The sequence below is a fragment of the Taeniopygia guttata genome, chromosome 6 (genome assembly GCF_048771995.1).
Source record: "Taeniopygia guttata chromosome 6, bTaeGut7.mat, whole genome shotgun sequence".
Classification (NCBI taxonomy): Eukaryota; Metazoa; Chordata; class Aves; order Passeriformes; family Estrildidae; genus Taeniopygia; species Taeniopygia guttata.
The window spans coordinates 701,513-723,778 of NC_133031.1; the positions used below are offsets into that span (position 1 = coordinate 701,513).

General features: G+C 44.2%; 1 long non-coding RNA gene across 1 annotated transcript; it reads right to left on the bottom strand.

The window, feature by feature from the left end:
- Nucleotides 1-10,370: 10,370 nt before the first annotated feature.
- LOC140684483 (uncharacterized) lies at nucleotides 10,371-11,676 on the bottom strand. The gene is made up of 2 exons (XR_012056805.1): nucleotides 11,457-11,676; nucleotides 10,371-11,055 (listed from the first exon to the last, which is right to left on the bottom strand). It is a non-coding gene; the product is annotated as an uncharacterized lncRNA (long non-coding RNA).
- Nucleotides 11,677-22,266: the final 10,590 nt, after the last annotated feature.

Below are 22,266 nucleotides of genomic sequence, written 5' to 3' on the forward strand. Positions count from 1 at the left end.
AGACAAACCCATTCGTGGGATTGTCTTTGCTCAGGGACCAGGTTGTACATGGTGGATAATGCAGAGAGATGGAACAACACGATGTGTACCTCAAGGAAATCTGATTGTGGGGTGAAACTATTGTGCAAATATCACTGTTTGCTGGATGTTACTGTCAATGTCTGTGCATGAAAACACACAGACATGAGAAAGAAGGAAATGAGTGAGTGAAAGATACAAGTTTTAACTTGATGGAGTTTTTACATGATGTTGAAGATATGGAGATAAGGGGTGGAATGCCCCAGGGTGATGTTATGGTGTTTGTATCTCCAATCGTGTGTTCTGTTTACGTTTGATATTATGTTCTGTGCTTTCAGAACTGACTCTGAAAGTGAAGGTTTGTTTTGCTGTGTTATCATCTGGTTCACCTCCCCCCATGTCTGCTGGAAAGCTAGAAAAGGCTAGGGCTGGCTGGCTGGCTTTGCTTTGCTTGCTTGCTTGCTTGGCTTGCTTGCTTTGCCTGCTTTCTTGCTTTCTTGCTTTGTTTCCTAGTTAGGTTAAGCAGTCCAATTCTTTCCCTGGACTGTTGTTTTTTTTTTTTTTCCCTTTCCTCTTTCTGAATATCATTCAACCTGCTCTGGACTGGGATCTGGGAAACACCAAGGAACACCAGGAGCCTGCATTTGGAGATCTGCAGCAGCCATCCCCAGCGTCCAGACCCGGGCGACCACTCCCAGGAAAGACCTTCTGGATTTGTTCAGCTCTTCAGAGGGGTGAAAGAGTCTTGTTGTCATCTTGTGTTAATTGTTTTGGTGCTGGGGAGTGCTTTGTTGTTGAATAAACAGGTTTTTTTCCACTTCCCTCTCAGAGGAAATTTTTCCCTGAACCAGGTGGGTGGGAAGGGGTCGTGGGGGTTTCCTGGGGGCTCCTTTCAGGGGGTTTTCCCCAAATTTGCCCTAAACTAGGACATGTGGTCTTCAGGGAGTGAAGCAGTTGCTGAGGAGTACTGGACAGTGAAACAAGGGGTTCTTTTTGGTTGGGTGTCCCTCCTGCCTCTGCAAATGTATGTGTTACTTTGCCACTTGAGGTCTTCCACCTTCCTTTTAGGCATGCACAGTGGTTGGGTTTTTTACCACTTAACTGATTTTTTTCAGTTTAAAAAAATGTGAAGAGGTTATTTAGTCCTTTGCAGGCACCTGCTGGTTGAGAGGGAGAATAATTTATTACCATGACTGGAGCATAAAGTAAATAATAATAACACTGGGATTTGTGCATAGAGATCTGTGAAGGGACAGTGCCTTAAGGAAGCTGGGTGTTGCAGGATTTCTGAGAGAGAGAGGACACAATTTATATTTAGAGTGCAGGTTCAGCTACCCCCAGTCTAGTTCTCAGATATGGGCCTCGGCGAGGCCTTTGAAGCCTCTGACACAGTAAGAAGTTAGTTTGTGGCACAGTTAGAAATTATGTTAAGGTGAACACAGTGTCATGAGCTTTCTGGGTGTGAATTAGTATAGGTCTGCATTGTGAAACTTTAAACACCTTAAGACAAAGACCAACAATGTTTGTTTGCCAGTGAGAGTGTGCTCACAATTTGTAAACTATATTGAAGTGTATATAAACTGCCATCTTATAAACAATAAAGGAGAAGGTGTGATTAGCCATATTGGCTTGATCTGGGTTTGTCCTGTCCAGCATTCCCTATTTTATAAGAAGTCCCTTGCTTCTGTTGAGTATGGTCACTGTTGACCTAATGGAGAGAGCTAGCTCTGCCCTTGTGCTTGAGACTGTCTAACAGCAGTATCTTAGTGTCAGCATGAAAAAATGCTGCATTGAAATGGAACAGGAACAACTGGGTTGACAGCAATGTGTAAATCTGCTGTGGCTTTTAAGATGTACATAGAAGACTTGAAAGTAGATGATTGTAAGCAGGAATATACTTTGTTAGGGATTTAAATTGTACTGTGGCTCCCCCTCCCCAGCTTGCCAGTTCTGGTTCTGCAGCCTGGTACCTCTACTGGGAGCAGTGTGCCCTCTGACAGCTGGGGTTGGGGTCCAACAGAGGGTTGCAGACTGATGGAGCAAACAGGAGTGGAGCATTGGATAGCAATGATTCAGCAAAGGGACTTATGCCCCTGACAGTGCTTATATGCATCATCAAGTTTCTTGTAATAGAGATGAGTTCAAAACTGGGTCATCTCCCTCTACTAACTCTCTTATTTGTCTTTTAAATTGTATTCACAATCTCTAGCTCTTGTCACTATTTGACTGGCCAAAACATTGTTATTAGAGGTCAAGGATTTTAATCAGGAGAAAGAACTAGCTATTTTAAAATCATTTGAGAGACAAACTCTGCAATTTAAATAGGCAAAATTCTGTGGCTCTGAGAACTGATAAATACCTTCTTTAGAAGAGTGGTAAGGCTTAGAGAATTGAAAGGTGCAGGATAGGGATAGAGAAAGAAAAGAAAGGAACATCCAGCCTGTAGATACAGGGGAGAAATACAAAAAACTAGTCCGCTGACAGTCTGATGTGTGAATCTAACCTAATTTTTTGTCTTTACAATAATAGTCAATTTGGTGCTTGTTATTTTGGTATGATACATAAGTAAGCTTAAAGAAGAGAGGGAAATCTCTCTCTCACTTTTCCTCATAAAATACTAATACATCAGTATGATCTTAGAATGCTTTTGGCTTTCCCTTGGGGCTCTTTGCTTTATATACTATAACTTAAAAAATTACTCACTTGTCATGTGTTATTTATATTAAAGTTTGATCCTGTGAAAACACTTAGATCTTGAATTTTACTGTAATACATTAACAATTTAGAAGTTATACAGTGAAAAAGAGTTGGTGGGATTGGGTTTAGAGATCTTGCCAAAGAATGCTTTACTATCATGTTGTTTTTTTCTGCTAGCAAACTTAGTTGAAGGTGAAGTATACCCTTTCTTCCTCAGTGACAAAGATTTGGGGTTCTGGCTCTAAAAGTCAATCTAAATCTTAGGATGTGACCCAAAAACTTGTCACTTGCTTGTAACGGTAAAAGAATTCCATTTCATGTTGTCAACTTTTCATTATTCCCCGTGTCACAAAAATTGTTCACTTCAAATCTCCTATGTTCTTGAACTGAATTAAATTGGCTGGTTTCTGGTTTGATGTAGCATTTGCTTTCTGGTTGCTGTTGTTGTCTTTCATCCTCTGAAGGAAGTTAAAGGGGAAATGTTGCAGCATTTTTGAGAGAAAGAGGACATGAGTTATGAGATTTGAGCTACTCCAGTCTAGGCTTCAGATTTGGGCCTTGTGAGGCATTCAAGCCTCTGACGCAGTTAGAAATTCAGAGTTTGTGGTGCAGATAGAAATTGTATTAAGGTGTGATGGGGACCACTGGGCTGTCTGGGTGTGAATTAGTATAGGTTTTATAGTGTAAGGTGTAGGCTGTTTTAAGGAAAAGGTAAACAATGTTAGCTTGGCAATCAGAGTGTCTTTGTTTTTGTAAACTATGTAGAAGCTTATATAAACTACCACCTTATCTTGAATAAAGGGAGAACGTTTGATTAACCACATTGGTTCAGATCTGCATTTGTCTTGTCCAGCTTTCCGTTTTCTTGAGATTCCCTGGCTTTTGGGAAATACAACTAAATGTGCTTTTCAGTAATGAGAGGGAGGAAAGTGTACTTCATATGAGAACAAAAAGCAATAGCAGGAAAAAGCAATTTCTCCCCATTTGAAGAAAGTAACCTCAAAGACGTAAGTGGAATGTTTTCATTAAAAAGCAAGTAATCTGTAATCTGCAGAGCATCTGTCATCTTCCACTGCAGGGCTTTCATCAGTAGCATTCCTCATCTCATATTATTCTCTAAGCAAGAATTAACATATAATGAATTAATAACATTATTGTATGTTAAAGTGAGTTGTTGTGTCAGTCACTTGGGTATAAACACTGCCTGGCTTTGAGGAGAATGTTGTTGAGTTGCTTCTCTTGGAAGATTGATGCCCAAAGCAGCAATCTGTTGGAGAGCATGTTCATGATGTCTCACTAGGACAGTCTCACAGCCTTCACTAAGGGTGACAAATCAATCTTGATATATTGAGAGATGGTTCAAATGCAATGACAGCTGGGAAATAGTAAGAATTTTTGAGAACATGACCTGTGAAGATTAAACAAATGGGGCTGGTTTCTGCTAAAGAGAAGGGGATGAAGGGGATTGAGGGGCTGCTTATCAATACTTAAGTGGTTGTTGGAGACAGAATTTTCTGTCTTACTGCTAGGCTGAGGGGAAAGCCATTGGACTTGTGGTGCTGCTCAGTTTGTTTCAGTTAGGAAATACCAAAATGCCCTCTTTTCAGTGGTAGATTTAAAAGGGTGTAAGGTTATCTGGGCAAGTTGTGTGAGTTAGGGGTTTGAGGAGCATGGCAGATGAGTATCTGGTGATGTCAACCAGATACTCATCTGATACTGAATCAATGACGGAGTCTCCAGAAGTCTTTTTCAGTACATTTTTCTATGATTCAGATTGTATAAAACATAGATGGTGTAAAAATATAAATGGCATAAAAGCCAGTTCTGACTGTTGTGAGGACTTTGATTTATTGCCCTCCTGTTCTCCCTTCATGGCATGAGTGCCCATGCTTAACATTAATGGCAGCCTTGCTACAGATACTGTACAAGAAATCCAACTGAGTGCAGTTGTGTCGGAATCTGTGGGTATTGGTGATTCCGAGATTGTAGAAAGTCTCTGTCTTTCTGCCCCGCTGCCAAAGCAGAAGCCATAATTCGTCTGTGCTGGTTTCAAGGTTGTTTATTCTTGCTTATCTATAACATGTTCTGCTGCCCTGCTGCAGGTCTGTCCTGCAGGGCAGCGTGTGGGGCTCTGCCCCCAGTGGGATGTTACAAACATTAAATACCAGAAACTACCTGTGCTGGATTTACAATAATGTGCCAATATCTGTCACCTATGTTGAACAGTGTGTCCCCAGCCTAAACCAATAGAAAAATGCCAACACCACAGTGAAACATGGAGGGCATGAAGAAGAAGAAAAAGGACAAGACACACCCAATTTACTCCATCTTGTCCCCTTTGAACCCCTTATCTAGAATTCTAAAATTTTACTTTTTGCACCTGTGCCACACTTAATTATTACTTATATCAAACACTCAGAGCTTGTAATTCATCCTGTAAGATTGAAAACTCTTTTCCATGGACAGAGATCAGAGACAGTGTCTCTTGGAGCTCTGTACAGGGGGGTTCCTGACCCCCTGAAGGGTCCCATCCCTCTGGCTGCCCTGGATTCCCAAATCAGGGGACAAAGGACACCTGGATGGCCCAATATGCCCCATCGGAGGGCATCTTTTGAATCTGACCAATCACTCAATGCACTTCTGGAATGCCAGGAGTGACAGACAGTGTTGGCAGGGGTCAGGGTGGGGAAAGGAGAAGTGATTGACACACCTGGCAGGACATCTTCAGGGGAGGAACCAGGGTTCGGGGGTAAACCATGAAGGCACACTGCAGCAGTCACCCAAATATTTGTTTCTGGTTTTTCCACAGGCAAATCTGCACTGCAAGAAGCAAGCAAAGCTAGCCAGCATGAGCATAGCACTTGATTTAGCTCCATACATTTTGTTAGCTATTTTTTGGCAAAAGATTTTCCCATATATTTCAACTCACAAATTCTGCTTTTCTTCCTTCCCAAAGTTTCCTGAAGACTAAACGACTGTGTTAAAAATGGGTAATTTCACCTTTAAAAATCCAATGAGAGGATCCACTGAATGGAAACCACACATTTGTCAAAAGAGCTCTATGAAACCAACAATTCACAAATTTATCATTGACATAAAATCAAGGTTTGCAGGTTCCACAAGTGAACAAAGTGCGTCAGGCATGACCTGTAGTCTCTCTGTTAAGCTCATGTCTGCATACTTGTTTCTCTTCTTTTGGACTCATCAGTGTGTTTTTAATGTGCAATATGGTGTGACAATCTTCACTGGAACCTACTTAGGTCTGGCATCTGTAGAGACACAAGCATACCTCTTGCCCCAAGTTATTTGTTAGAAAGGACCTTCAATTTGTCATGTCTCAGGGCTTCTAATTTAAACAGGGGGATTTTCTTTCAGTTTTGCCTGCGTGTTATTTGAAAAATGTGTAAAAGTTGGTGGATTGGGTTCTGCAAAAGGGCTGTTCAAAAAGTTAAAAAATTATAAAGCTTTGCTCAATCTCATCTGTGGTGTCACATCTACTCCCCTTCTGTTGATCTAGAATGCATTTTATTTTGTGATGCATCCTTTCAATAATTGCTTGACCTGTGGGGGAGTGAGGAATACCAAAGGTGTGATGAACACCAATCCATTAAAAATGTGGCCACTTTTTGGGATATATGTGTGGGACCATTGTCAGTTTTCACTTCTTGGGGCACAGCCAGTGAAGCAAATGCTTGCAAAAAATGTTGACAGGCATGATTACCCATTTCCTTTTTTGTGGACAGAAGCGAAGGCTGCACCTGAGAATGTGTACTTTGACACATGGATGTTTTTATATTTCCCAAAGGAAAGGTACTTAGTGATGTCTGTTTGCCATAATTGCAGGGTTTGCAAACCCTGTGGGTTGACAGCTCCTGTAGAAACAGGGGGTTGCACAAGCTGACAATCAGGGCAAGTACTAATGATGGCTTTAGAATGGTGGGTTTTGACGTGGTCTCCATCAAAGGTCCACTTCTAGTTTTGCTCCCCACTGGGACAGTATGTCTCTTTCCCATATGATGAGAGGCTTATGAACAATGAAGGGACATACTGTCATTGTCTTCCCTCCAGAACCTGTAATGGAAATCATGGACTCACTTTGCAGACACACAGTGGCACCTCTGATCCCTGTGAGGGCACCCGTAGGTGCTATTGAATTCCAATTACTTGTCCAAAATATGTGAGAAATCACAGTGACATCTGCAGCAGTGTTCAGCATGCCTGTGATGTAAACTGTTCTTCCAAGGTGAGTCAGCCCGCAAGTCAGCTCTGGTTGGTTATGGCCTACACATTCCACCCAAAAGCCACCAGAACCTGGGGTAGGGCTCCAAAACAGCACAGCTAGAGATGAAGTCTCTTGATATGTGTTTTGCTTGGGTGTATCCAAAGGTAAAACAAATGCAATACCTATAGGTGTTTTTGGCTGAATTACCATAGGAACATTAAATGCAAGAGCTAAAATTACTAGTTCTTTGTTACAGTTTAATGAAACAACAGCTGGAAGGACTGAAAGACTGAAAAATCTGTTGCTGTCCTTGCCTATAAATAAGAAGTCTTGTCTTTGTTGGGAAATGCCAGTAACTCCTGTAGGGATATCTTTGTAACAAAAGTCCTTTAAAAGGCATAATAATTTTGGAGTTACCAACTCAAACCTTGCCCCTGGGTGTAGTGGAATGGGACCACTTGAGGGATGGGTGGCTAAGGTGCAAATAACATCTGATTTAGGTTCCTTCCAGGTAAAGCCAAGGTAACTAAATTTTCTGGCAACTGAGATGCCACTACTTATGTTGCCACATGGTGGCCTGCACTCTTTGTTGAGTTTAACAGTAAAGGATTACCATCGATGTCAAACCAAGAATGGGAATGCTTCGCCAAATGTGTCCCTTTCCAACATCAAGGGCAAACAGTAGATGTAGATGGCTAAGGTTGTGTTGCTGTTGTAGGACAATTATTTTGCATGTGACCAGGCTTTCTACAATTAAAACACCCCTTTTAGCTGAGTCCAGCTGCACAGCTGCAAGAATTTTTTCCATAATTTTTGTTTGTGCCTCAAGGACATTTTCAAGTTTATCTCCCAGCTTCTCTCCCACTTTACCCCCAACTTTTCTCCCAACAAATCTTGATATTTTACAATCTGCTCCCCAAGAGCGTTAGCTTGTACCATAGCAAGGTGCTGTGGAGTCTTAGTCTTACTGCAAGTTTAAAGCATTTGAGGAATATTCAGAGGCTGGTCAGGCAAAGCTAAAATATCTTTCCTGCCTTCCTTGTTTGCATTAGTAAAAGCAAGGCTTTTAAGAATGTAGGGGTGTGCCTGCTCATCTGGGCACTGTCTTTCAACAGCTTGTGTTAGTTGATCTAAAAAAACACCATAGGTCTCAGTCTCACTTTGCATTATTGTAGAGTAAGCATTCATGTGAGTACCTGCTGGTTCAGCAGTGAGCAATGCTTTTCTTGAAGCATTCTTAATATCTGTGAGCACAGGCCTAGGCAGTACAACTGCCTGGTCTTCGAGCTTATAATATGGATATTCTCCAGGTAATTGAGCAATAGTAAAATGAGCATAAGGACTATTCATATACTTTTCAATTAACCTGTTGAGAAGCTTTTTCCACTCCAAATCCCATAAAATTTGATAAAATCATAGAAGCCACGTTACAACAATCCACTGGAACAAGGTCATAAGAATTAAAAGTACTTTTCACCACATTATTAAAATAAGGAGAAGACAACCCACTGTCCTTAATTGCTTGTTTAAGTTCTTTAATATCATGATGTGACAGGGTCTCATACTGAGGGTTACGATTATTTCTACCATTCCTCACAGGCATGGCCAGGAGTTGACCATTTAAAGAATAAAAATCCTTCTCTTGTCTAAAATTCCATCTGGTAGCAGCCCAATCAGTTAAGCACAGTGAATTAGTTTCCGAATCAATACCTGGAGGATTCAAAATTTTTTCAAAAACCAAGTTATCCTCTGGGTTAAGTTGAAAAAAATCAGGATTCCATGTTAAACTTGTGAGACCAGAGTTAGATAAAACAATACCACCATCTGAGTTATTTCCAATGTCTGGTATTTACGCAGTCTGGAACATTTGGGGTGTGGATGCAGGCTGGAACATTTGGGTGTCTGACCAAGCTCAGAATTAGAAAAATTTTGAAAACTTCCCATATTATCAAAAGTGGATACCCTGTCCCCCTCCTGAGAAGTAGCAGCGTAGGAAGTGTTAATGAAACAGTGTTCAGGGAGGACAGCCTCTCTGGGAATGGTGCCAGCCGTTCTGGGAGTGGGAGGGCAAGGCCCAGTGACGCACCTCCCCTCTCAGCCCCCCAAATTACCAGACTAGCCCAGATATACGAGGTCTTGAGGGAAGGCAAATCAGGAGATGAGCAAAGATACAAAAGAGGCTCCAATTCCCCGATGTGGTTCTCCCAGCTTGTTTAATCCATGAGATGAGGGGGAAAAGAGAGAGCGAACAGGAAGGGACAGAGCCTTATTTAGGCTCTGGAAAAGGTGGGCTCTCTGGCCCTCTGCCAACCCGATCGGGGCAGGAAGGAGGAGACCACACTTATCTGATCCCAGTCACAGGGGTCCCTGGAAATGGGGAAATCATAGCCCAAGAGCACTGTAACAGCCCAGGAGCAGGAATGTTCCAAGTCACTCCTGTGCTGGAAAAGGTGGTGGGGAGCTGTGTTGATGCCATGGCAACCATGGGGGATTGACAAAATGCCTGGGCAGTGGCAAGCTGCCAGGGGGAGCTTGAAACATCCATGGCGCCAAAGGGAGCGGTACAAAAAGTGGTAAAAAGTCTGTTGCTTTTTGAAACAGAGGTGTCAGGGAGATGTCCTCTGCCTTGAGACCTTGAGATGCTGCCCCTGGACAGGCATCTCTCGACATGGGTGCTCATGGAGGGGGAACTGCCTGAACCATGGGATGCTGCCTGTGCCGTGGCGAATCCATGCTGGAGCCCATCTCCAGGCAGGCTTTCCCTGGTGCTGTCACCTGTGGCGAAGGGGCCAAAGCCCCCTCAGCTGCAAAACACAGCCTGGGCAGTGTGGGAAGCCCTGGACATGCTGCAGCCTCTGGCTGGAAGTTGGTCTCAGTGGTTGTGAGGCAGGATGAGGAGAAACCCAAAGAACCAGGCTGTGGAGTTGTGCGTGCATCTGGTGAGCTGATCTGGAAAGCAGCAGGTGGAGGGAGTGCAGATAGGCATGGTGATGGTTCTGCCGGGGCCAAGGCTTGTGGAACCCATAGGCGAATAGGAGATAAGTGTGCCTAAAGTGGACAAGGAGGGTTTGGAAGTGCCACTGGAGTCAGAGACAGGGTCAGGCTGTCCTGGCTGGGTGGAGGGACCAGGGAAGGAGAGCCCTGATGCAGAGACAGTGACACAATTAGTTTGAGACCCAGAAATAAGAACAGGGGGACCTGATACGGAGATAAGAAATGCAGGCTGGGACACGGGGAGGCCGGGTTAGGGTTGGGGCACTTCCATTGCCATGTTCCTCCACACAATGATGTCATCAATGTACTGCAGATGTTCTGGAGCTTCACCCTTGTCATGGTTTGACACTGGCACAATGCCAGTGCTCCCCATGAAAATGCAATTTCTCAACTGAATGCTGTGAAATGCGATTGAGAACAGAGCAAAGCAGGCCCAAGCTTAATAACAAGAAAAAAAACTTTATTAAACTACTACCACTATGCTACTATAAAAGAGGGGGGGGGGGGAAGAAGAAAGAAACACACACAATTCAAAATGAAAACCTTCCAAAGCATTCCTCCTCCCACCACCCAACTCCAACAAACCACAGTGAGACACAATCTGGACCCCAATCAGGTTTCCACCCTCCAGATAATCAACACTCAGTCCATCTGCAGGGAGAGAGGAGTCTCTCTTGTGCCACAGACCCCCCAAGAAACACATCTGCCACATCCTGTGCTTCCATGTCACCACATGGCACCGCCCGGAGAAAAAACAAGTTTGCCATGGCGGCCCTCTCCTTTCCATGCACAGTGCTCTCACCACCAATGCATGGATGGACAGACTGGTTTTTAGGATTTTTTTCCTTTCAAGGATGCCCTGCCAAGAGGGGAAGAAAACAACAGTTCAGTTTTTCATTTTTGGGACCAACAGTCCCCCCCATTTTCCCCTGGGGCTGAGGGTCCATGAACAGAGCTCTTCTTCTCTTCTTCCTCTGCGAAGACAGGGGGCACCACCACAAACCTCCTTAACTTTTATCTGTTCGCTCCACTTCTGTCTTTTCCCAGCTGAAGGTCTCTTGGGCTCACCAGCATCCTCCTAAAATATAGTCTCTCTTGGAGGAGAAGATCAGTTCAATCTGTGGCTACAAAGAAAAAGCCCAGCCAAAAGCCACTCCATCATCTCCTCCCACCTAAAATTTCTCCTTCCAACATCCCAGGTCCCAGGCTGTCTCTCTTCCTCTCTTTCAAACCGAGGAGGAGAAAAATTTCACAAAGCTTTCATTTCTCAAGGAAGGGTTAAAAGTCCCGACTCCCAGAGATGGCTCGCTGCCCCGGCTCCCGCTCCCACAGGCAGCTGGGCACCTTGCGCCCCCCCCCAGCTCTTCTTCCCCGTGGTGAACTGCTGATAAAACCACCGCCGTCTCTTTTTCTCTCTTGGGAGAGAGAGAGACTCTGGGGGAAACGGAGACATCCCAGATTTTCTCCACCCTTCCATCTGCAGGGGGCCAGCCTGGTTCCAGTCCCCCTCCACCCTTGGGCCTACCTCCGAAGGCCACATGGCTTCTCCCCTCCCCCACCCAGCTCGTGGCCGGGCAGGGGAGAGTCCTGCACTGACCGCTGACCGGAACCCAAGAGAGCGAGTTCTCCTGGGAATTCTGCTTTTAACCCCTCTGTGTTCTCAGAGGCGTGTCTACCTTCAATTGGTCAATGTCCAAATTGACTTCTTCCTTCCGGAAAAATTCTTTTTCCGTGTCAAACCACGACACTCCTGTTCCAGCGTAGCCTGGATCAGTCCATGGCAGATGGTGGGGCTGTGTTTCCAACCCTAGGGCAGTTGGTTCCAAGTTTACTGCATGCCCCTCCAGGTGAAAGCAAACTGAGGCCTGTATTATGCTGCCAGAGGAATGGAGAAAAACTCATTGGCAACGTTAATAGTGGTGTACCACTTTGCTGCCTTGGACTGCAGCTTGTACTGGAGTTCCAGCATGTCCAGCACAGCAGTGCTCAGTGGATGAGTCACTTGATTCAAGGCATGATAGTCCACAGTCCATCTCCATTCTCTGTCAGACTTGTGCACAGGACAAGTGGGGCTGTTGAAGGGTGAGTGGGCCTTACTGACCACCCCTTGGCTCTCCAGTTCACAGATCATTTTGTGGATGGGGATCATGGCATCTCGATTCATCTGATACTGCTTGTGGTGCACCATAAGGGTGGCAATTGGTACTCATTGCTCTTCCACCTTCAGGAGTCTTACTGCAGATGGGTTTTCTGATAGTCCAGGCAAGGTGTTCAATTGTTTCATGTCCTCTGCTGTTGGAGTTCTGGATGCTGAGAATTTTAGACTTTCTGGATGACAGACTCTGACTCCCAGGAGAGCACTGCATTTGACATGAGGCCATGGAGAAGGCTTCAAAATTGATTGATAGCACCAGCATTATGGGTGTGTGGTTTGATTAGAAGTGTGTAATATCACTGTGTGGAAAACTTAGAGTTTAAGTTTTTAGAATATAGTAATATATGTAGAGCAAGATGGAGGTTTTTGGGGTGGTGGCTGGTTATTCCTCTTCACTTTCTTCTTCATGGGTTTGGGTAGTATTTTGTAATTGACAGAAAAGTCCGCATTGTGGACTTTGAGGGATTAGTTAGTGGGTTAAAAGTGAAAATAATTTAGGTGTCTGTCATGGTTTGACACTGGCACAATGCCAGCGCCCCCATGATAATGCAACCTCTCAATTGAATGCTATGAAATGCAATTGAGAACAGAGCAAAGCAGGCCCAAGCTTAATAACAAGGGAAAAAACTTTATTAAGCTACTACTACTATACTACTATAAAAGCAAAAAAAAAAAAAAAAAAAAAAAGAAAGAAAAAACACACACAAAATTAAAAAATGAAAACCTTTCAAAACATTCCTCCTCCCACCACCCAACTCCAACAAACCACAGTGAGACACAACCTGGACTCCAATCAGGTGTCCACCCTCCAGACAATCAATACTCAGTCCATCAAGGAAGAGAGGAGCCCCTCCTGTGCCACAGACCCCCCCAGGAAACACAGCTGCCACATCCTGTGTTTCCATGTCACACATGGAAAATCTGGAAAAAATCTGCCAGTGTGACCCTCTCCTTTCCATGAACAGTGCTCTCACCACCAATGCATAGATGGACAGACTGCTCTTAGGATTTTTCTTTCAAGGATGTTCTGCCAAGAGGGAAAAAACAACAGTTCAGTTTTTTCATTTTTGGAACCTCAGTCCCCCACATTTCCCCCTGGGGCCGAGGATTCAAGAACAGAGATCTTCTCTTCTTCTTCTTCTCTGAAGACAGGGGGCACCATCACAAACCTCCCTAACTTTTCTCTGTTCGCTCCACGTCTGTTTTTTCCCAGATGCTGAAGCAGGTCTCTTTGGCTCACTGGCATCCTCCTAAAATACAGTCTCTCTTGGAGGAGAAAAATCAGTTCAGTCTGTGGCTAACAAGAAAAAGTCCAGCCAAAAGCCACTCCATCATCTCCTCCCACCTAGAATTTCTCCTTCTAACATCCCAGGGTCCAGGCTGTCTCTCTTCTTCTCTTTCAAACCGAGGAGGAGAAAAATTTCACAAAGCTTTCATTTCTCAAGGAAGGGTTAAAAGTCCTGACTCCCAGGATGGCTCTCTGCCCGGATTCTCTGCCTCCCGTGGGCTGTCCCGCTCTTCTACTGCTGACAAAACCGCCTCTGTCTCTTTCTCTCTCTCTCTCTCTCTCTCTCTCTCTCTCACTCTCTCTCTCTCTCGATACTCTGGGGGGAATGCAGACATCTGCGATTTCTCCACCCTTCCATCTGTAGGGGGCCAGCCCAGTTCAGTCCCCTCCACCCTTCGGCCTACCTCAGTCAGGCCACGAGGCCTTCCCCTCCCCCACCCAGCCGTCTGGCCGGGCAGGGGAGGTCTGCACTGCACCCTGACCAGAACCAAAGAGAGAGAGTTCTCCTAGGAATTCTGCTTTTAACCCCTCTGTGTTCTCAGAAGCGTGTCCAGCCTCAATTGGTCAATATCCAAATTGACCTCTTCCTTCCGAAAAGGTTCTTTTTCTGTGCCAAACCATGACAGTGTCATTTCTTAATTTGAACAGTTTAGCCTTAAAAGACCTTGTAATAAAAGATACAATTTTGAGCCAATTTGTAGCTTGTTAGTAGAATGCTGTAGAACTCACGACTTGTAATACAGATAAGAAATAATAAACATCTAAGCCTGAATGCAAAATACCGTCTCAAACACTCAATCCTGACCTTGACAGAGGCAGGAAAAAGAAGCCAAAAACTGGCACTTTGCCTCTACAGCAGCTATTCCAAAAGCCTCACCTGAGTCCCTTTCACTCTTTGTAATAGCCGTTCCAGAGGAAGTCTATGACCAGAACACATGGGGCCTTTGGATCGGCCACAATGGGATGTTTCTGCCTGACTCCTTCCAGTCAGGCTCACCTCAGCTTCCAACAGGGTCAGTTGCTGCGATCTCCCTGTCACTCCAGCAATGGAAACAGGTTCTGCCCCAACATGTCCCGAGGCATTAAGTTACACTGTGCACCAGTATCAACTAACGCTTCATAATTTTGTGGGTATGATGTGCCAGGCCATCGGATCCACACCATCCAAAACACCCGGTTTTCCTATGCCTCTCCTTGGCTAGAGGCAGGACCCCTCTAGCCCTGATTATAATTTCTTTCCTGGGTATACATACTAGAGGTTCCTTCAAGGGGAGCTGACAGATCATCCTCCCTTCTGTAATATCTGGCAGCTTGGTCATGGGAGGCTGAGGCTGCCTTCATCCTTGAGCTGATGCACCTGTGCTGCCAGGATAGAAGTAGGTTTCCCATCCCACATTCCCATATCTTCCCCATGGTCGCGCAGGTCAGCCCGTGGGTTAGACCCTCTCTCTCTAGCTGGGGGATGTTGGGCTCTGATTCTGGGGCCTGTGACTCACACTGGTGCTTCGTTGGTCTTCCTCACCTCCTTCCTCATCTCCCTCATTTCCTCTTTAAACTCCCCTTTGAGTTCCTTAACTATGGCAGAGACATAAGCCTGCACTGGGCCATAGATCATACTCTCATTATTTCTAAGCTTGTTGGCGACAGAACCCACTGTCTCTCGGATTTTATCAGCATTAATCATTGCAGTGAAGGTGTATTGACATGGCCCTAGACTTGCCAGACTCCACAACATTTGCCCTGTGCACCTGACCTTGTCGGGGTCATTATTATGCTGTTCATCTCTCCCAAAGAGTACCTCCAATACTGCCACTTCTCTCAGCTGTTGGCTCCCTTCCTCATGGGTCTTCCAGCACATTCTATGGTGGTGCTTCTGCATTCTCTCCCTGTGGACAAACCTCTCTCTGACCCTCATTAAAAGCCCCTCCCAGAAGGAAAGAGACCCTGGCTCCTTTACAAAAATTTGATTCATACCTGAGTCCTGGGTCAAGAGTCCCAAATTCGTTTCCTCACCACCATCCAACTGGATGCCTGTATCTGTAAGATCCCAGACTCAAAGTAACCAGATTGTATAAGCCTCACAACCCCATCGTACAATGTCTTTGTGCAGATTATGGAGATTTTCAATGTCAGAGACTTGGTGATGATCTCAACCTCTGCCTCCCCTGAGGGTTGTAAAGGCCCTCCTTTCTTATCCATATTATCTGGGTGCTCTGATTTCATCTTAGACTTCTTCATTTCCACAGGGGTGACTGCTGCTGGCTGTGACTGCCTTTGCAGTTCAGCTGGGACCTAGACGGTTGTAACGTCTGTGGGTTCTACTGCTGTACCATTAGACTGTCCCTCTTTGGGCAGGGGGAGGGTTTCTCATCAGCTGGGGAAATGTACTCCTTCAGCATCTGGTCTATCTCGCGTATCTCCTTTACCTGGACCCCCACCCAATCTGGGTGGTTAATTTCTGAGGTGGGCTGTGGGGCAGGGTCAGGCTCTGGGGCAGCATCCCAATTCTCTGGGATAAGTATCAGGGTGGTTATCCGGTCAATCTCCCTTTGTCTCTGAATCCGAAATAAAATAGACCTATCAGCAACACCAGCCACTATATGATGTTAGCATTTAAGAGAATAATTGAACCCTTCGAAAACTGTGGGGCAGACCCAAAGAACTGATTGATGGAGAAAATTTCCCCTGGTGTAAAGTAACTCCAAAAACGTACAGTTAGTGTGTGGTAGCTCTGAATCCGTGTGCCTGCCTTTCAGTGGAAGTTAAAAATCCATTAATTACTCACCTCATTAAGCCATAGAGAAAACTGGATAACAGCCACAGTAGCATTAGTTATAGGACCCATGTTTAGATAAGGGCCTGCAAATGGGAGAAATATAGCCACGACCACATGCTGCTTGATTCAGGGCAAGCTTGACTCTATGATGCTACCTAACGAGGTGTCTATATCCAGCACACAAAAATGAAGTTACTCAAGAACTGTTATTACTTTCCCCCTCTTTTTCTCTCGATGCCCTTGGGCCCCACCGTTGAGCACCAAAATCTGTCTCAGTTTCAAAGACAGGTCTCTGTTAAAGAGGGCAGAAGCTTCCCTTGGAATGGAGAAGGTAAACCCTCACCCTCCAAATTATTGTAAGTTTGAAATTAAGGGCCTCTCAGGCAAAGATATGGGAATAAGGATAACAGTTCTTTGCTAGTGTTATGTGTAGTAGATATAATTTGCGCCATTTCTAATATGATATATGTGATATTGAATATTTGTTAGAGTATACATGTTTGTATTAGGATTCCCCCCCCCACTCTCACAGGCGCAGGTGAGACCGGGTGTAGATTGGAAACTGATTTACAAGTAAGAAGGTACAGCTCGCCAGGAGATGGGCCATGTCTGGGGAGATACAGAAACCCCAGGTGCTGATTGTTCGCGTAAACGACCTGAGATGGATATCTTGGAAATCCTGAGGCAGATACATGTGAATACAGCGTTCCCAAATTCCCCGTAAATTTCATCAAGGGATTCAACAAACTCTGGACACTGAATTGTTCTCCCTCATCACCAAAAAAGAAAATCTTATTATCATATGGACTCTGAATAGAAGAAAAGACTGATTGCTGAAATCTTGGCCTCAGGCGGAATTTTCCCTATAAAAACCGCTTGTGCCAGGATGGAGGTGTGGGCATAGAGGAAAACCTCTGCTGAGGCTGACTCCTTGTTGCACACCCAGGGCCGACCCCGGGCTCGGCTCTGTTCTTTCCTTGTGGCTGGCTAGATAAAATTTGATTGCAAAATAAATAATTTATTTTTCATAATAATTTGGCTGGACAAATTTTCATTTATAACACTAGTATGTATAACAAGACAAACAAAACTACAATAACTATGGCATTAACAACAAATAGAACCAGGGACCCGGTAACAGTCTTGACTGCAGGCGCTTCCCCCTTTGGTACAGTTTCCATCACAGTCAGCAGGAATGAGCAAAAATCCTGGGCTGGTGGGTGAGATGTATCAGAAGTTTCACGGGAGGTGGAAGTGTGGGGATATGCCGGCATGGCAGCAGTATGTGGGCTATGGCGAAATCCAGATCAGTACCGAAGAAAACAGTGGGGGCAGGGCAGCGGCAGCCAGGCTCCAAGCAGGGCAGGGAGAGGCAAAGTTCAGGATTCCCGGGACACACGAGCAGGTGGTGATCGGTCCCTCAGAGCTGAGCTCCAGCGGTGCTGGTGAATTCCCCCCACAGTAAGTGACAGCCTGGCCATTCTCCTCCAATGCCAAAGAGCAAGAGAGACCAGCTGCCTCCAGCCCCAACTTTTACCTGCCCCCCATTCTCATGGTATTTCTGTCCCCTGCCTTCCCCAGAGAAACTCCCAAAAACCAGACAATTTCCCTCCGTGTCTCGAGCACCCAGTCATCAGTGCTTCTTAGCAACTCAATGGGAAAAAAATCTACAAGTAACAAGGAAAGAAGAGGAAAGAAAAAACCCAACCCCCAACAATGAGGAATAGTAAATGTCTTTTCAAAAGCGTCATTGAGTTTAATGTGAAGGTTTGATAGTTGTGTAGATTAATGTTAGAGAAGATGATATTTTTGGATTAATTTGAAAATTAGGGTGCTATCTCAGGCTATGATGCAAGTGAGAAAATATTTTTTCATTTATTTTGCCTTTTTCCAGATGTGATTATTGCTCCCAAGTCAATGATTACTCAAAAACTCTTTTGTCTCAATCAAGATCAGCTTCCAGTCTAGTGTTATGTGTAGTGAATGTAATTCACACCAATTTTAATATGGTATACGTAATATTTTCTATTTTTAAAAAACACACATCTGTATTGATAGTCACCCCCACATAGGTGAAACTCAGGCTATATTGAAACCTCATTTACCAGTGAATGTATGTGGCTCCTCTGGAGATAGGCCATATCTTGAAGCAATATGGGGAAACCCAGGTGCTGATCATCATGTCAACGACCCGAGATTGCTACCACAGAAATCCTCTAGGCTGATACATCTGAATGCCAGGTTCCCTTAACTACATCAGGGGATTCATCAACACTGGACACTGGATTGTTCCACCCCACACACCAAGAACAGAAATTTCATCAATGTGTGGGACTCTGAGTGGGAAGAAAAGACTGATTACCGAAACCCTGGCCTCGGGCGGAATTTTCCCTATAAAAATCGTTTGTACCAAGAGGGTGATGTGTGGGCATAGAGGGACCTTCTGCTGAGGCTGTCTGCTTTGGGACACATCCAATGCCGATCTCGGGCTTGGCACTGTACTTTCCTTGTACTCAGAGAGAATTCGATTGCTAAAATAAAAATGTATTTTTATTTTTAATTTGGCTGGATCAATTTTCATTTATAACATTAGGAATGTTAGATTCCCAAACTTTACAAAAAAAGCCATTTATACCAGTTGCTTATGTGTGTTGTTATGGCAGATGTTAACAAAGACAATGACTTGGCAGTTTTAGATGTTGGGGTTTTTTTAAAAATTCATTTTAGCACTACATTTTATATCCCAATAATTTTATCCTGATTGTATTAGAAGAAGTCAACAGTTTTCCTGTACACTTCCATGGGGACTGGTACATAACCTACACACCTTTGAGTATTTCAGAGTCGGTAATCTGCCCCAAACTCACTTGTCAACATTTGTTTCCAGCCTTTCTGCCTGGCATCTGAACAACATACAAAAGGAAAAGTAGATGCTGAAAATAAAATATGTTTTCTATGAGCATTTGTTTCATGTGGATCTGTGCCTGGGAGAGGCTTCTGCTTGTGGCCAACTTGCAGCAGATGGGGATGTAGTCTGGGGAGGCACAGGGTGATGTCCAGACTTCCTGGGCTGGCTGCCTGGTGCCACATGATGGGATTTGCATCATTTTATCATTGCAGATCATTATGGAGTCTCTCTGCTTTTATGCCTCAAACAACACTTCAGCCTTGCTGTTACCTGCAACTTTTCCCAGAATTTTATATATGACTTTTGAACGTTATTTTAAATATTAGTTTCTTTGACTGGTGTTATATGTAATGAATATAAATCGTACCAGGAGAATATAATGTATGTAATATTTGATATTATTAAGAGGATGCACAAGTCGGCACTGGGAGTTGTCCCACATATTTGGAAACTGGTCCCTGATAAAACCTCATATACAAGTTAATACATGTAGCTTGTCCGGAGATGGGTCGTTTCTCAAGGTGATCCAGGAATGCCCGGGCGATGATCATCCTGGCAGCGACTTGAGACTGGAATCAATGGAACCCTCCAGGATGCCGTGTTCCCATAAGATTCATCACTTCCCGGACACCGGATTGTTCGACTCAACACAAAGAAAAGAGACTTCATGAATATGTAGGACTTTGAATAGAAAGAAAAGGCTGATCCCCGAAATCCTGGCCTCAAGCAAAATATTCCCTATAAGAACCGCTTGTACCAGGAGCATGGTGTGTGGCATAGGGAGACCCTTTTCTGGAGTGGTCAAACCTGTGACCCACCCAGCACCGATCCCGGGCTCAGCACTGTCCTTTCCTTTGTGGCTGGCTCAGATAGAATTAGATCGCTATAATAAAATTGGTTTTTATTTTTAATTTGGCTGAGTCAATTTTCTTTTATAACATTGGGAAGTGCCTTGCCATCCCTCTTGTCCTCTTTTCCCCAGAGGTAAAACACAGAATTGTTGAATGCATTTGTGTCACTTGAACTGTTAGTTAACAGCTGCATATTTGTAAATGATCCGTATGCTACAGTGAAGCGAGACCTGTATTTTCTCTATGGTCTATTGCTACAAATTCAAAGAAACAAGGTCAATTATTGAATAATACCATGGCAATTAACATCATAATCTTAATTAGCATCAGGGAGGAATATCAGACAAATTTATGACTGTATTGGATGAAAACTTGAGGGTATGCTACAGACAGAGCAAAGAGATTTTATTAGTCATCCCGCATGGCAAGAACCTTGCCTTGGGCCGGAATGGCCATAGTGGAATACAACTTGCAGAGTTGTCAGGGCAATTACAGACCTGATACTTTCTCACTCTATTTGCAAGTCATCACCCAATGACCTTTTGGGGAATTAGAAGCAGCTGTTACCATCAGTGCTGTGTTTGTGGAAGTGTCCCAGCTTTGGCCAGTCTCAGCAAGGTGTTCACTTCCTGGCCCTGCTGTGCCCCTTATCCGCTGAAGAGGATTTGAAGAGCTGGTTACACAAACATCTGGGATGTTTGTGTAAGGGCTGATGGCAAGGGAAAGGATAGCTTTGCCAAGACCTTGAAAGTGAAAACAAGTATCATACATCTGTGCTAGAGAAGTGGGAACAACTAGAAAAACAGTGCCATGGGAGTCAATGACAGGTGAGGACAAGGCTTTGCATGTATCAGACAAGGAAGGGGATGTCTCCAGTATGCTGCTGAATGTTGGATGGGCATGGTTGGACATTGGGAGTACATGATCTTGCAAGTTGATATTTTAAGAGATGTTGTACAGGAAGAACTAGTAATGTTAGATGTAGTCTGAGTGCAAAGGTGAGGAGGGATGTTCATTTTTTTTTGCAATTTCTTGATCAGAGTTCTGCTTTTAAAGTCTCTTTAAATAAGACCCACAGACCTAGCCTTGTGTGGTTTTTGCTGGAAGGTGAATTACCCTCTTCTCTGTCAGGCTGGTTTTTTAATAGTCCTGCTGGGTGTTCTTCTGTTTCACCATAGTCTGCTCTCAGGGCTTCACTAGAAGGAACTAAATCAACAATGAGTGAGTTTCCCTTACCCTTAAGGAGAATCAGGGGTCACAACAGGGAACCTACAGATAGATTAGTAATTTTTTTGTCTATGCATAGGGCAGCACGTATTGGCTGTTTGATGATAAAAGGGATGTGTGTCTTTGGTCAGTGTTCAGGACTCTTTGCACGTGTCCTGAGCGAAGAGACCACAATGTAGCATTTTTGCAGCTGAATTCAGCTGAAATCGATTCTCTTGTTTTCATCCTCAAAAGCAGTATATGCTTTGAACGTGTCCTTTTTTCCTTTTTCCAGAAGAGAAGGGGAAGGAGTGTGGCTTGATTGATCATGGCAGACCATAAGACCTTTCCTAATCATGAAGGGCCACGGTACATTCCAATGGTTTATGGTTTATCACACACCCCACATGCACCAAGCTCTGAGTTCAAGCAAAGCATTTAGTCCATCATTACCCCTTATAAACAGTGCAAAGCAAAAGGAAGCAACTGAGGCATGCACACAGTGATTTTGTCAGGCCTGGTGGGCAGCTTTTTAGCTTCAGTGACTGGCAGCAGCATAGTGGTGATGTTCATTTACTGCCACGAGGATATCATGTACAGGAGAACTTACTTTTGCTTCCTTCATGGCTACAGGGTAGAATGTCTGTGTTGTTCCCAGCATCAAGAGCAACTGTGATTTCTGCAGCTCAAAGAACAGAATTTCTCTTTGCAATAATTAACTGTTGGCAAAACCACATGCCTGCAGCCTTTTTCTGCTTCGTCCATGTAAGTGAGCAAGCCATATGTGTTGGGAAAGGAGCATGTGGGAAGATGTGTATTGCCGGTGCTCCTAATGTCTGTGTCACCAATGCTTCAATTTAAATCAGATGAGGGTATGATACAAAAGGCTGGCCATATGGAGTTTGAGGAAAATACTATACTGTCCATTTTGACACTTTTCAGCATAGATTCTTACTACACAGATTTTGTATTTGCACATTTTGTGTTCTGGCTTAAGAGCAACTGAAATTAATCCTTCATTTTTTGAATGAAGGAGGAAGCTGCACACAAAGCATCCTTTTATTACCTAAAAATTCAGCAGTTATTCACTGCCTGCTTTTGTCCAAAAGAAAGGGGGAAAATTTATTCCTCTGGTTGTTTCAATTCTGCTT